Source organism: Musa acuminata, chromosome BXJ3-1 (assembly GCF_036884655.1).
Source record: "Musa acuminata AAA Group cultivar baxijiao chromosome BXJ3-1, Cavendish_Baxijiao_AAA, whole genome shotgun sequence".
Classification (NCBI taxonomy): Eukaryota; Viridiplantae; Streptophyta; class Magnoliopsida; order Zingiberales; family Musaceae; genus Musa; species Musa acuminata.
The window spans coordinates 29,380,741-29,397,070 of record NC_088349.1 but is presented as its reverse complement, the minus strand read 5'-3'; positions in this window follow the sequence as shown (position 1 = coordinate 29,397,070).

Below are 16,330 nucleotides of genomic sequence, written 5' to 3'. Positions count from 1 at the left end.
AGCTTCAAACCAAAAAATCAAATTAGCACTACTAGACCATTACAATTGATCCATTTGGACTTATTTGGACCAATTGATACAACAAGTCTAGGTGGAAGCAAATATGCCTTTGTGATTGTGGATGACTACTCTAGATACACTTGGACCTATTTCTTAGCTCACAAAAGTGATTGCTTCAAGTGTTTCTCTAAATTTTGTAAACTCACTCAAAACGAAAAAGGCTTCATGATTTCATCAATTCGGAGTGATCACGGTGGTGAATTCCAAAATCGTGACTTTCAAAATTTTTGCGAAAGTAATGGGTACAATCACAACTTCTCAACTCCAAGAAATCCTCAACAAAATGGAGTAGTTGAAAGGAAAAATAGAAACCTACAAGAAATGGCAAGAACTATGTTGAATGAACAGAGTTTACCTAAGTACTTTTGGGCCGAAGCCGTAAATACGGCTTGCTACATCATGAATAGAGTCCTAATAAGACCATCCTTATCCAAAACTCCCTATGAATTATGGAATAACAAAAAATCAAACATCTCCTATTTTAAAGTTTTTGGTTGTAAATGCTTTATTTTAAATGAAAGGGATGCCTTAGGAAAATTTGATGCTAAATCCGATGAAGGAATCTTTCTTGGTTACTCTTCCGTTTCTAAAGCTTTTCGGGTTTTTAATAAAAGAACTTTAGTAATTGAAGAGTCTATTCATGTAGTTTTTAATGAAGTTTCAAATTTAAAGAAAAATAATTTTGATGATGATCTTGGTTTTGATAATTTGAATTTGAATGAACCCCCTCCTCAAAATAGCAACTTGGATGCACCTTCTTCCGAAATTTCCTTACCTAAGGAATGGAAGTATATAGATGCTCATCTAAAGGAGCAAATTATAGGGGATACATCTAAAGGGGTTCAAACTCGTTCCTCTTTCAAGAATTTTTGTGCTAATGCCGCCTTCCTTTCTCAAATCGAACCTAAATGCATTGACGAGGCCATAAAAGATGATTTTTGGGTTATTGCAATGCAAGAAGAATTGAATCAATTTGAGAGGAATAAGGTATAGAAGCTTGTTCCTAGACCAAGTGACCACTTAGTCATAGGTACTAAGTGGATCTTTAGAAACAAGCAAGACGAAAATGGTATCGTGGTTAGAAACAAGGCTAGATTAGTGGCCAAAGGTTTCAACCACGAAGAAGGTATCGATTACGAAGAAACCTTCTCTCCCGTGGCTCGATTAGAAGCCATAAGGATGCTCCTTGCCTATGCTAGTAGTAATAATTTTAAACTATTTCAAATGGATGTCAAAAGTGCTTTCTTGAATGGCTTTATTTCCGAAGAAGTATTTGTCGAACAACCTCCTGGATTTGAAAATTCTCTTCTTCCTAATCATGTATTCAAATTGACTAAAGCTCTCTATGGCTTAAAACAAGCTCCTAGAGCTTGGTATGAAAGGCTTAGTTCCTTTCTTATTTTAAATAATTTTACCAAAGGCAAGGTTGATACTACATTGTTTATTAAACATTTTGAAAATAATTTTCTTATTGTGCAAATTTATGTTGACGATATTATTTTTGGCTCTTCGGATGAATCACTATGTGAATCATTTGCCAAATCTATGAGTCATAAATTCGAAATGAGTTTAATGGGGGAATTAACTTTCTTTTTAGGATTACAAATCAAACAACTTAAGGATGGTATATTTATTAACCAATCTAAATACACATTAGAATTGTTAAAACGATTTAACATGGATAATTCAAAAGCAATAAACACCCCTATGAGCACTGCAACTAAGTTAGATATGGATGAAAATAGTGAAAATTTCGATCAAAAAACATATAGGGGAATGATAGGTAGTCTACTCTACCTTACCGCGACTAGACCGGATATTATGTTTAGTGTAGGACTTTGCGCTAGGTTTCAATCTAATCCTAAATTATGTCATCTTAAGAGTGTTAAAAGAATATTTAGATATCTTAAAGGAACTCCAAATTTAGGATTGTGGTATCCAAAATCTGAAAAATTCGATCTAATAGCTTATGCAGATGCCGATTTTGGCGGATGCAGGATAGATAGAAAAAGTACATCCGGAACATGCCAATTTTTAGGACATGCACTTGTTTCTTGGACTTCCAAGAAACAAAATTCAGTCGCACTATCTACGGCGGAAGCCGAATACATTGCTGCAAGTGCATGTTGTGCACAAGTCATTTGGATGAAAAATACATTAGAAGACTATGGAATTTACTTTAAAAATATTCCCATAAAATGTGATAATACTAGTGCCATATGTCTTACTAAAAATCCAATTCAGCACTCTAGAACTAAGCATATCGATGTTAGGCATCATTTCATACGCAATCATGTTCTTAACAATGATGTTGTTCTAGAATTCATTGACACAAAGCATCAATTAGCAGATATATTTACAAAAGCTTTGAATGAAGACCAATTTGAATTCATTCGAAGGGAATTAGGCATGCTAAATTGTCCCTAAAATGAACTTCACAAAAAGGACTCGTTCTTTTCCCTTCGTTTATTAATTTGAATTCTTCCTTCTTCTTCAATTCAAAATGATCCATTAAAGTATAAATTATGATCTTGAGGGAAGAAGCTAAACAAAAGGAAGGAAGAAATTTTTTTTTCTTTCCTCCGCGTGATGCCAGCGGTGGCACCGCCAGATCCGGCGGTGACACCGCCCAGTTTCGCGGTGACACCGACCGAGTCACCCTTTTAACCCGAGGGGTTAGGGCCGGCGGTGGCACCGCCCCCAACCCGAAGAAAAACTTCTCCAAAATCCTCTCCCATTCCCTCTAACCCTCATTCTAACTCTTAGAAACATTGGAGAAGGATTCTTGGTGGTCCAAGCTTTCCATCTCTCAACATAATCTCCACGAGGTAACACTTGAACTCCCTCTTTTCTTTTCTCTTTCTCTTGCTTATTTTTCACAATTTCATCATCATGTTGTCTAGAAAATGGCTCCTAAGAGATCAAAAGGAATAAGGATTGAAGAAGATTCATATAACCATGACCTTTTTAGATCAAAAGAGGTAGCCCTTCGCTTTCCAAAATTTGAAACACGATGTGTCCATAAGGGAAAATACGTTGATTTGGATGAACTAGAGGACTTAGAACCCATTAGGTGGTTTGCACACCTAGAAGCTCTACCTCTACTACAAATAAATGAACCAATCTATCCACGGTTAGTGAGATTGTTCTATGCCAACCTATATGAAGACAATGATAGCCTAAGCACTTACATTCTAGGAACACCCATTAGAATACTTGACAGTACCATTTGTGAGCTAATTGGCATAACTGAAAAAGATAGGGGATGTTATTTTAAAGGTAAATGGGACGTAAAAAAAATAGGAGCAACCTATTCCGAAGCCGTGAAAACAATTTTTGCAAATCCAAACCTTGACTTCCTACCCAAGAGCTGTGAACACTTAATGCCTTTCAACTCTAAAATTCTTCATCACATTATCACAAGCATCATATTCCCCAAACAATTTCATCTTGACGAAGTAAGTCAACTAGAGATAGGAACCATGTATTGGATTATGACCGGTCAGTATAATTGTTTTGGGTACTTGATTCGCCAACACATGCAGGAAATTATGACTAAAGATACTATATTACCATATGGGAGGTTAATCACTAGAATTCTTCATGCCTATGACATTTGCATTCCACCCGATGAAGAATCTATTCAAAATGATCGATATAACATAATAAATAAAAACCTGCTGAAAAAACTTAGGTGCACTTTTAGCAATGGCATATGGGTTAGGCAGCCTAGAAGGACGGATCCAATTCCTACACAAATAGAACAACCCGAAACACCAATTCTTATGGGAAATGAATCTCCTCCTCCTAGTCCCCTTGGAGCAGCACCTTCAGCTCCTATTTCCTCCACTGAAGATATCATTATGGCAGAGCTATCTCAGATCAAATCACAGCAAGAACAAATTCAGAATCAACAAGTTGAAATTTTGAAGACACTACGACAGATGAATGAAAAAATTGATATCATGTATCAGCACTGTGGATTACCTCCTAAGGATTAAATTGATGTATCTTTTTATTCTGTTCTGTTTGCTTTTAAAAACAAGTTTATGTTTGTCATCGATTGTACGATAACTGATCTTTCCTTTAGATAACTACTGTCTTAATCTGCATAGATGATGATGTCTTTTGGATAAACTATTTCTGGCAAATTTGAATGATGATATTTGATAAATGCTAAACCTTTTTCTATGATCATCAATTAGCTGGCTTGTCCCTTTTTGTTGATGACAACGGGGGAGAAGTGATGATTTACACCAGAACGATAGCATGACTAATATGAATTACAATAACTTATGTGATATGAATGTCTTATATGACTTGCAAATCCTTGAAAATATCACAAGATTGATATCATGAAATTTATATTGAAAATCTTTATCTTCTGTCGTAGCAAAATTCGTCCCGTATCATTTAACTTATGATTTTCATCGAAGTTTCGTACTTACTATTGTTTAATGAGGATAACGATAAGTTCTACGATTAGAACTTATCGGGTTATGCTTGAATCCAATGGGATGGAATTCAAGTGTTTTTTATCTTCTCATAATATGGCATATAGATAGGGGGAGTTATGCTTAACTCCGTCATCAATTGATTGTCATCATCAAAAAGGGGGAGATTGTTGAATCTCGGATTTTGATGATGTAATCAATTGGTGGGTTATTTGATCTAATCCATATTATTGAGTTAAGTGTGCAGGATTAACTACGATAACCAGAAAACATATAGCAAGAATACCGGAGTCGAGCTCGATGGACGTTTAAGAGACCGAAGAATCATCGGAGATGTTGCCGGAACCATCCGAGAAGAAATCGGGAACATGTCGGAAGTTCGCCGAAGAAATCGTCGGAGGCTCGCGGAGATCACCAAGAAGGCTCGGCTACTCGTTAAAGTCATCACAAAGATTGGGAGCTTGCAGGGAGTCCGTCGGAAAAAGTTCGTCGGAAAGCTCGCCGGAACAAGACTCGACGTTCGCGGTTAAAAAAACTTGCTTAGGATGTTTTTTTTGTGTTATGTAGTTCACCTGTAATTAGGATTAGGATTAAGAAATAATCCTATATCCTGGTTAGGGGCCAACTGGGCCAAAAGTCAGATTTGGTTTGGGCTAAAATTAAGCCAAACAAATGAATTGGAGAGCCAGGCGGTGGCACCGCCTGGCTGGGCGGTGACACCTCCTTGGCTGGGCGGTTGCACCGCCCAGCACCCGAGCGCTGGGCGGTGGCACCGCCTGGCTGGGCGGTGGAACCGCCAGCACCGGGAACCCTAAGAGAATTCAAATTTTGGAGCCCAAAATTTGAATCCTCTTGAGGCCTATAAATACCCCTTAAATCTCAGCTGAGGTTACAACTTTTGAGAAGCATTTTGATTGAGAGAAAAGTCTTAGAAAGTCTTAGCAAGTCTTGTTTTCAATTTGCTAGAGAGTTCTCCTCCTTCTTTCTTATTGAATATTTGTAAGAGGTTGAGCTGCTTGTAAAAGGTTGTAAGAGGGGTGTTTACCCTTCCATTTCAAGAGACTTGCTAGTGGAAGGTGGGAGCCTCATCGAAGAGGGGCCTCGCAAGTGGAGTAGGTCATTTGACCGAACCATTCTAAAAATCGGCGTAATCTCTGGTTTGCTTTTTATTATTGTCATTTACATTACTGCAAATCTTCTTACTGCTTTAGTTCCTTATTACTCTTGCTGCGCAACTTTAAGAACACGCCTTCAAGTTAAATTTCTCAAGTTTCGTTCTTAACGTACGAAAGATTTTATTAAAATCGAAGTTTTAATCCGCTGCACTAATTCACCCCCCCCTCTTAGTGCCGCTCCGATCCTAACACTTACGAGCTCTATTTCTTCATTACCCTTACTGCACAACTTTACGAATACGCTTTCAAGTTAAGCACTTCTGAGTTTGATTTTTATCATATGAAAGATTTGTCAAAATCGACGTTTTAATCCACTACACTAATTCCCCCCCCCCCCCTCTTAGTGCCGTTCCGATCCTAACACTTTTCGATAGGTTCCCGTAGAACTTCCGACAAACGTCCGGACTTCCGACGAACTCTCGGACTCCCAACGTGATCTTAATTTTGACTCCAGCGTAACACCTGCTGCATATTTTACTACTATCATAGTTAATCATGCACACTTTTCTCAACATATATAGATTAGATAAATAAATGACAATTGACTTCATCATCAAAATCCGAGATTCAACAATATGTTGAAGATTCAAAAATATGTTTTGGTATCATGAATACTCAAGAAATGTTGATTTGACAAATTGAATGAGTTGAAAATGAATGATGATTTTTTTTCTCTCGATTATAACTTGTGATACTTCTTATATGAATCATCATCTTGATTCTTGATATTTGATACCATCATAATATGAAATATTTATGATTTGGAGTGATGCATGTAATACTTTTGATTTTATTATGATGATATGATGTATTGTATATGATGTGAATCATATTTAAAATTATTTTGACTTGAATTCAAGGTTTATCTCAATTATGGCATATTGTAATAAGAATGACACTTTATCTTTGTCATGATTTGAAAATTATTGTAAAGGAAAAAAGTGATACAAAATTGTATTCTTCCCTTCTTTTTGACAATGACAAAGGGGGAGATAGCTTGCTTGCTTGCACATCTAAAGAGAAGCAAAAATTACAAATGTACATATGGCAAAAAGAGACAAAACTTTTTAGTTTGCTCATCTTAAAAGCAAGAAATGCTATCTTGTAATCTCAAGAGAAGCAATAGTGCTATCTTGCCTATCTCAAGAAGCAAAACTTGCAACTTGGACATTGCAAAAGGAAGCAAGAATCGCTAGCTTATACACTTCAACAAGAAAGTTATCTTGCATTTGCTTTTGAAATATTGCTAGCTTACACCTTCTAAAATAAAAAAAATAAAAAAATTTTGCTAGCTTGTATGTTGTAAACTTGCTATCTCACTACCTTGTATATCTAAAACTTGATAGCTTGTATGTTCTAATATGATATAGCACTTGCTAAATTTGCTAGCTTGCATAATAATTAAAATGGATATTATGTTTAGTATACAATGATTTGAACTAATATGTCCTAAATAGTTGATAGTTGACTTCTCCTTTTTGTTGATGACAAAGGGGGAGAAGTATGATGATGTTATGCATAAGTTTATGATAACATTTTGCTTAGATTTTTGAATCCAAGAGTTCTATCAATATAGCAAATTGATAGGGGGAGTTAAGGTTAATGTTGTCATTAATTGGTTGTCATCATAAAAAAGGGAGAGATTGTTGAATCCTGGATTTTGATAATGAAGTCAATCGATAGTGTTTATGATTTAATCTATATTTTGAGTGACGTACGATGCTTCGATTAGGGAGAGATAATAAAAGTAGGAAGAATCATGTTAGGCCGGAGAAAAACATATCAGAAGATTAGATGTCGAGCCGAAGGATTGGTCGACGTATCGACAGAAGGCTTCGGACCATAAGTTCGAGCATCAGGTCAAGAAGAGTGGATATTGTGCCAAAGAAATCAGAGTTGCAGAGGTCAACTGGCCGATTGGGTAATAGGCCGCAAGAGAGGATGATGCGTCGAACAATCAGACAAGACGTCAATGAACCAATGACATGCCGGACAACATCTAATTAGCTTAGTATTAATTGTCTAGATCAAAGTAGGTTTTATGTGTGCAGGATTAACTATGATAGCAAGGCATAAAGCAAAATGAATTCTCGGAGTCAACGACGTAATTTTGTTGGGAGTTTGAGAGTTCATCGAAAGTCTGGACGTTCATCGGAAGTTCTGTCGGAATTAACCGAGAAGTCTAAGAGCTTTTCGAAGGAGCTCATTGGAACTCACCAAGAAGATCGTCGTGAAGTCCAAGAGCTTGCCGGGAGTTTGTTGGAACATTGCCGAAAGATCATTGGAAGTTCATCGTAAGCTCGCCGGAAAGAAACATAGACTTACGAACTTATTTAGCTTAGTAAATGTTTGAACATTCATAGTTAGTATATAATTATGATTAGAATTAGGCCAACCCAATTAGGGGATAGTTGGGCCTAAGTTTGGGTTGTGTTGGGCCAAGAGAAAGGCCCAAATAGTGACCAAACAAGTGAAATCATTGTGTCACAGTCTCCAAGACTATGTTAAGCGGTGGTACCGCCCAGACATAGTCTTTTAGATAGTGGTACCACTAGACTAGGTGGTGGTACCACCCAGTGTCAGGCTGCAGGCAGTGGTACCGCCCATTGTAGGCGGTGTTACTGCCCATACCCTGAAATTTTAGGGGATTTAAATGTTGGCTCCATTTTTGAAGCTATTTGAGGTCTATAAATACCCTATTTATTCCTACATAGAGAAGCAAGAAAAGTAAACAAAAACTCTATGTTTCTAGAGTTGAAAACCCTAGTAAAGTATAGAGTCCCTCCTAAAGTTTAGAGACCATTGTAAGGGAGAGTGTGAGGGAAGCTTTGTAAAAAGGGGGTGTAAAGGTTCTCTCCTAAGCCTGTAAAAGGAGAATAGAGTTGTATGAAGGAGGTTGATCTTTGCCTATTAAAGAAATATCGTTAGTGGATGCCAGTGGCCTCGACGGAAGAAGAATCTGTTAGGACTCTAGTTAGGAGAGTCCTAATTGAGAGAGACATTTATATAAAACCTACCTAAGCCGACCCCTATTAAAAAGGTGAAGAGGTCGGCTAGGGTTAGGAGGTTATTTCTTAGATAAAAATTAGGAGTTGTAAAGGAATAGGAGTCTTGAGTAGGAGTCCTATTAGGAGTTGGTTAGAAGTAGGAGTCTTGAGTAGGAGTCCTATTAGGAGTTAGGGTTTAGAAGCCCTATAAATAGCCATCTATTTCTCCTCTTTTGATAAGCAATAGATGAATCCTTTCTATAGCCTTTGAACAGCAACTTGGAGGGAAGAACCCCTATAGAGTTCCAAGGAGGTCGATCCCCTAAAGAGATCAACCCCAAGTTTAGAATCTACAAGGGTTCTATCACCTGGTATCAGAGTAGTGTTCTTGGCATCTAACTACCCTTCCATAGCCATCTATTAGTCCTCTACAGTCGCCCAAAGCAATTCCCATAATTGCTTAAAAGATCATCACCAAATTCCATCGTCATCTCCACCACCACGGATCATCTTTTAATCTCCCCGTGAATTACAATAGGTTATAGTTTCCTACCTTACTGCTGTTGCAATTTAGTTATCCCTATTCAAAAATCCAAGAAAAAATTATTCCTATATTTCTGCATAAACTTTTCATCACAAAGTTTTTATCTCTACGACGAAAGATACATTGTAGAATTTCAACCGCATTGTTTGATCTTGATACTATATGTTTTCTATCCAAATCTCTATAAAATTTTTATGATAGCTTTGACACTTCCTACCAGTGGATTTTCCTTTGATTTCATCGAAAAATTTCTCAATATAAACCACTAATCTTTTATGTCCAATCTGCTACACTTGAAAATATGTGCTACAAAAAATTTCAACCGTATATTGTTGCCTTAACCCATCTATTTACAATCCTTTTTGAATAAAATTTCTTATTTACTTCATAGATCATCTTATCTTCTATCTAAGGTTAATCTATTGAGGAATTCATCTCTAAAAACGATTTTGTGTTGCTGTAAATTTTTGTCATAGGCCACTGAAATTTTTCGACGAGAATTCTGCTATCGCAACTTGCATCAATTTTCTTACTGTTACTGCCAAATTTTTCTTGATTAAATTGGACGTCCTTGCTGTCATATAAACTGAGATATTGTTGTCAATTCCCTTCTCAAATCTCTCAAAATTTTGGTGGAGATTTCGTCGAGAAACTGTTGTTTCTTCGACGACAATTCTGCAGCAAACTTCCACTGATTTCTATCAATCCTTTGCTGCCATCTACCACAGATTTGAAACTTTCATCCACAGCCCTAAAACTCCACCAAACCACACCCTCAAACTACACCCAAAATAGCCATAAAACAAGCCTAATCCGCAGCCTACATCTATCAATCCATCAACCCTTTCAACCATCACTTCTCTCAACCTATACATGCCTTTAACCCGTTAACAAAAGAGAGATCTTAACATCACAGATTTGGTGGACTATGACATCTGAGGAGGTAGTCAATGCTAAATTTGAAGCCTTCGAGTTGCAAATGGAGGATAAGATTCGGACGCTCTTTACCGAACTCAGATTAGGCCGATCACTAAGCCCGAAGAAATCACATCAAGGACAAAGCTTTGCCCAATCACACCAAGCCCAAAGAGATGACTTTCAAGGGAGGGGAGGCTCTATGATAGACCCCAACTATCCACACATGAGGGTGGACTTCCCTAGATGGGAAGGAGACCCGATTGGTTGGATCTCGCACGCGGAGCGATATTTTAGGTACCACAAAACCGCGGACGCATCTATGGTGAAAATTACGGCTATACATCTTGAAGGGGATGCTATACAATGGTTTGACTAGTTTGAACACACTCATGTAATCCTTTCATGGTGATAATTCAAAGAAAGACTGCTAATCCACTTCGGACCAACCGATTACGAGAACATTTACGGACAACTAGCAAAGATCCGACAAACCCCCACCATTCAGGAGTACCAAACCAGGTTTGAAAAGTTATCTAATCAAACTCATGATTGGTCTCAAAAATAGGTACTGAGGACCTTCATTAAGGACTTGAAGCCGGAGATCTAGGGGGAAGCTAAAGCACGACAACCGTACACGCTTATGGCAGCCATCTCTTTCGCACAACATCAAGATGAGCGATTGAACCATGAAGCTCGGAGGACTAGGGTCGCTCCTCGACCAGGAATATTGAAGCCCTCAGCCCCCCCTACTGTCAACCATGTCCCTGCACCAAAGAGGTTGACAAGAGAAGAGCTTTGGGAGCAATATACGAAAGGGTTATGTTGGCATTGCGATGAGTTATGGGGCCGTGAGCATCGCTGTAGTAAAGGGAGACTTCTTATGATTGAACTAGTAGAAGAAGAGGTCATTGAACATCCAGAAGAGAGCCTTGAGCATGAAAATGAAGATGCAAAAGAAGAGCCACAACAGACCGAAGTTACAGTACATGCACTAGCCGGCTACTCAAACCCGCAAACGATGAAAGTTGGAGGCCTTTTCAAACAACAACCGATCACTGTTCTCATCGACACAGGCAGTACAAATAACTTCCTAAACAATAAAGTTACTGTCCGGATGGCCTTATCTATTGAGAATTACAATAGGTTTGACATTAAGGTCACCGACGGATGGATTTTGAAGTATGATCGTAGGCACCCGCGAGTGAAATTGTTGCTACAGGACCAAGAGATAATTGCATATTTCTTGCTCCTCCCTCTTGATGATCATGAGGCAATGCTCAGAATTAAATGGTTGATAACATTAGGTGATTTTTCGTAGAATTTTTTATAATTAATTATGAAATTTTATAGTAAGGAGAAATAGGTGATACTGTACGGGAAACATGGGGGCGACACACAACAAATGAAGAAGGTTTTGCATAAAGCATGCAGTGGCTTTTTGGTATAACTTGAGAAGCAAAGTAAGGGAGAGCCAATAGAATTTGACGATCCAAACCTACTTCCTTTACTTGCTGAATTTTCATATATATTTGATGAACCATACAACCTACCTCTTACCCGTCGGCATGATCATTATATAACGATTCTTCCATGCAAACCTCCAGCAAATAGTCAGCCATATCAGTATCTACATCTCCATAAGGATAAAATAGAAAGGATTGTAAAATAGATGCTTTAAACATGAGTTATTTGGCCAAGTTACAGCCTCTACTCTTCACCGGTGCTACTTGTACGCAAGAAGGATGCAATATGGCGAATATGCGCTGATTACCAAGATTTCAATGGCATAACCATCAAGGATAAATACTCTATTCCAGTAGTAGATGAATTGCTAGATGAAAGGGAGCGCAAATCTTCACAAAGCTGGGCCTTCGATCTGGGTATCATCAAATACGAGTGTGTGAAAAAGGCATACCGAAAACCGCCTTTCGAACACACAACGACCACTATGAATTTTTGCTTTCTGTAATAAAAGATGGAATATCTTGGACATATCATATCAGCAGAAGGTGTGATAGTGGACCCCTCCAAAATAGAAGTAATGTAGAACTGGCCGACCTCGAGGAACATAAAATTGCTACATGGATTTCTGGGTTTAATAGGCTACTACTGCAAGTTCATGAAAAACTATGGAAAGATTAGTGCACCACTTACTTCCTTACTGAAAAAAGATGTCTTCCAATGGTCGGACAAAGCCTTCGCTGCCTTCGACAAACTTAAGATAGCCGTGACGATGACGCCGGTATTAGCATTACTAGATTTCAACCGACCCTTCATTATTGAGGCTGACGCATCTGGAGTCGGAATTGGAACCATTCTCATGCAAGATGGTCGACCACTCGCATACACTAGCAAGGCATTATCTCCCTCCCATCAAAATATGTCAACATATGATAAGGAGATGCTCGCCATTGTGCACGCAGCAATGAGGTGGAGACCCAACTTGATCGATCGACGATTTTAAATTAAAACTGACCATAAAAGCCTCAAGTACTTTTTAGAGCAAAATTTTTCATCCCTTGAGCAACAAAAATGGGTAACAAAACTTCTTGGATTTGATTATGAAATAACTTATAAAAAGTGGAAAGAGAATGTTGTTGCATATGCGCTTTCGCAACTACCCAAGCAAGCTGAATTATTAGTCGTTTCACTTCTGACTAGCGACTTCCTTAAGGATATTAAGATAGAATGGTAGGAAGATTCGGAGACAAGTAAGATCATAAAAAAATTGGAGGAAGCACCAAGCTCCGTGGCTCATTACAATTGGGACTCAAAAGAATTATATTATAAGGGACGCATTGTGCTTGTGACAAATTCTACTTACATCTTCACGAGTAGATTTTGGACAAAGTTATTCCATATGTAGGGTACTAAATTGAAAAGGAGTGTGGCATATCACCCACAAACCAATGGCCAGACGGAAGTTATAAATAGGTGCTTGGAGACAGTCCAAAGCTACCCACCAAATATGTCTACCCAAGGAGAACTCTAAACCCAGCCAATTGCCATTATTGATTAACAGATCGTGACTCAACAACGACGACCCACTACTAAAGTGCTAATATAATGGGCAAACCTACCAACAGAAGATACCACTTGGGAGAACTATGACGACTTGAAGATCAGATTCTTAGAATTCATGAATCGTTAGCCTCGAGGACAAGGCTAATTTGAAGAGGGCGGGTCTGTTAGGACTCTAGCTAGGACAGTCCTAATTGAGAGGAATATTCATATAAAACCTACCTAAGCTGACCCCTATTAAAGAGGTGAAGAGGCTGGCTAGGGTTAGGAGGTTGTTTCTTAGAGAAAAATTAGGAGTTGTAATGGAATAGGAGTCTTGAGTAGGTGTCCAATTAGGAGTCTTGAGTATGATTCCTATTAGGAGTTAGGGTTTAGAAGCCCCATAAATAGCTATGTATTCCTCCGCTTTTGATAAGCAATAGATGAATCTTTTCTACAGCCTTTGAGCAGCAACTTGGAGGAAGAAACCCCTATAGAGATCCAAGGAGGCCAATCCCCTAAAGAGATCAACCTCAAGTTTAGAATCTACAAGGGTTCTATCAGAATCAATGGAGTGGATGTAGGTCACGACGACCGAACCACTATAACTCGGTTTGCATTTACTTCTTACAATTTATATTTACTGCAAACTGTCCTTCTTTACTTGCTTTACATCCACTGCACTCTTTCATATGCTTTCAAGTTAACATCTTCCGAAACGGGTTTAATCACAATGAGATTTTCAAACCGATGTAATTTTTACCGCTACACTAATTCACCCCCCTCTCTCAGTGCCGACTCATTCCTAATAGTACTGCCCAGATATATTCTCCTAGGCTGTGGTACCGCCAGACTAGGCAGTGGTACCGTCCAATGTCAGTACTGCAAGCGGTGGTACCGCCCAGCATAGGCGATGGTACCGCTAGGACCCAGGAAACCGGGATGAGACCTTTTTAGGCTCCAAGTTTAAATCAACTTAAGGCCTATAAATACCCCTCTCATCCATTATTAACATACAAAAGAATTGAGTGAAAAAAAGTAGAAAAACTCTATTGTAATCTTGTGAGAACTCCTCTAAAAGCTCTAAGTGTTAGTATAGTTTTAGAGAGGAGTGAAGGGGGTGTAAAGGTTGTCTCCTAAATCTATGAAAAGGAGAAGAGGGTTGTAAAAGGGTAGTTGATCTTCACCCATTGAAAGAAGATCATTAATGGAGAACGGTGGCCTCGACGGAAGGGGAATCGGTGGAGTGGATGTTGGTCACGATAACCGCACCACTATAAATCAGTTTACATTTCTATTTGAGCAATTTACCTTTACTGCAAATTGAATCTTTAGTTGCCTACTACTCTTACTACATATACGAATGAGATTTCAAGTTATCTTCTGAGTTCAGTTTTCATCATATGAAAGATTTCAAAATCGACGTTTTTACCACAAACCTAATTCACCCCCCCCCCCCCCCCCCCCCTCTTAGTGCCAACTTGTTCCTAAGAAAAACTAACTCAATTAGATATAAACTACTTCGAACTAGACATAACCGATTATAAATACAAATCCTATGTTGTCCGACATGTCATTGGTTCATCCAGCGCATCATCTGAACCTTTGATGCATCGTCCTCTCCTTCGGTGTATTGCCCGATCTTTGGAATGTTGACTCCCACAACATCTGATCATAGAGCATTGTTCGATTCTCTCGGCTTGATGTCGGAACTCATGACACGAAGTTCTTCTGCCAGTATGTCGACCGATCCTCCGGCCCGACATCCAATCTTCTAACTGCTAGTCATAGGTGCCCAACAAGCCAATCACGTGAGTGATGGCACGTATGACTTAAAACAGAATATTTTTGCTTATTATAAGCATAAATCTAAGGACATCACAATATATACACGATTTGAATCCTTCTTTCGATACGTCGACCGATCCTTCGGCTTGACGTCTAATCTTCTGACATGTTTTTCTTCGGCCTAACATGATTCTTCCTACATTTATTATCTCTCCCTGATCGAAGCATCCTGAGTCACTCAAAACACAGATTAAATCATAAACACTATCGATTGGTTTCATTATCAAAATTTGAGATTCAACAATCTCCCTCTTTTTTATGATAACAACCAATTAATGATGACATTAACCTTAACTCCCCCTATCAATTTGTCATATTGATAGAACTCTTGGATTCAAAAATCCAAGCAACATGTTATCATAAACTTATGCATAACATCATCATACTTCTCCCCCTTTGTCATCAACAAAAAGGAGAAGTTCAACTATCAACTATTTAGGACATATTAGTTCAAATCATTGCATACTAAACATAATCTCCATTTTAATTATTATGCAAGCTAGCAAATTTAACAAGTGCTACATCATATTAGAACATATAAGCTATCAAGTTTTAGATATGCAAGCTAGTGAGATAATATGTTTACAACATACAAGCTAGCAAAAATTTTTTTTTTTTATTTTAGAAGGTGTAAGCTAGCAATATTTCAAAAGCAAATGCAAGATAACTTTCTTGTTAAAGTGCACAAGCTAGCGATTCTTGCTTCCTTTTGCAATGTGCAAGTTGCAAGTTTTGCTTCTTGAGATAGGCAAGATAGCACTATTGCTTCTCTTGAGATTGCAAGATAGCATTTCTTGCTTTTAAGATGAGCAAACGAAAAAGTTTTATCTTTTTTTGCGATATGTACGTTTGCAATTTTTGCTTCTCTTTAGATGTGCAAGCAAGCAAGCAAGCAAGCTATCTCCCCCTTTGTCATTGTCACAAAGAAGAGAAGAATACAATTTTGTATCACTTTTTTCCTTTACAATAATTTTCAAATCATGACAAAGATAAAGTGACATTCTTATTACAATATGTCATAATTGAGATAAACCTTGAATTCAAGTCAAAGCAATTTTAAATATGATTCACATAATATGCAATACATCATATCATCATAATAAAATCAAAAGTATTGCATGCATCATTCCAAATCATAAATATTTCACATTATGATGGTATCAAATATCAAGAAATCAAGATGATAATTCATATAAGAAGTATCACAAGTTATAATCGAGAGAAAAAAATCATCATTCATTTTCAACTCATTCAATTTGTCAAATCAACATTTCTTAGGTATTCATGATACCCAAAATATACTTTAAAATCTTCAACATATTGTTGAATCTCGGATTTTGATGA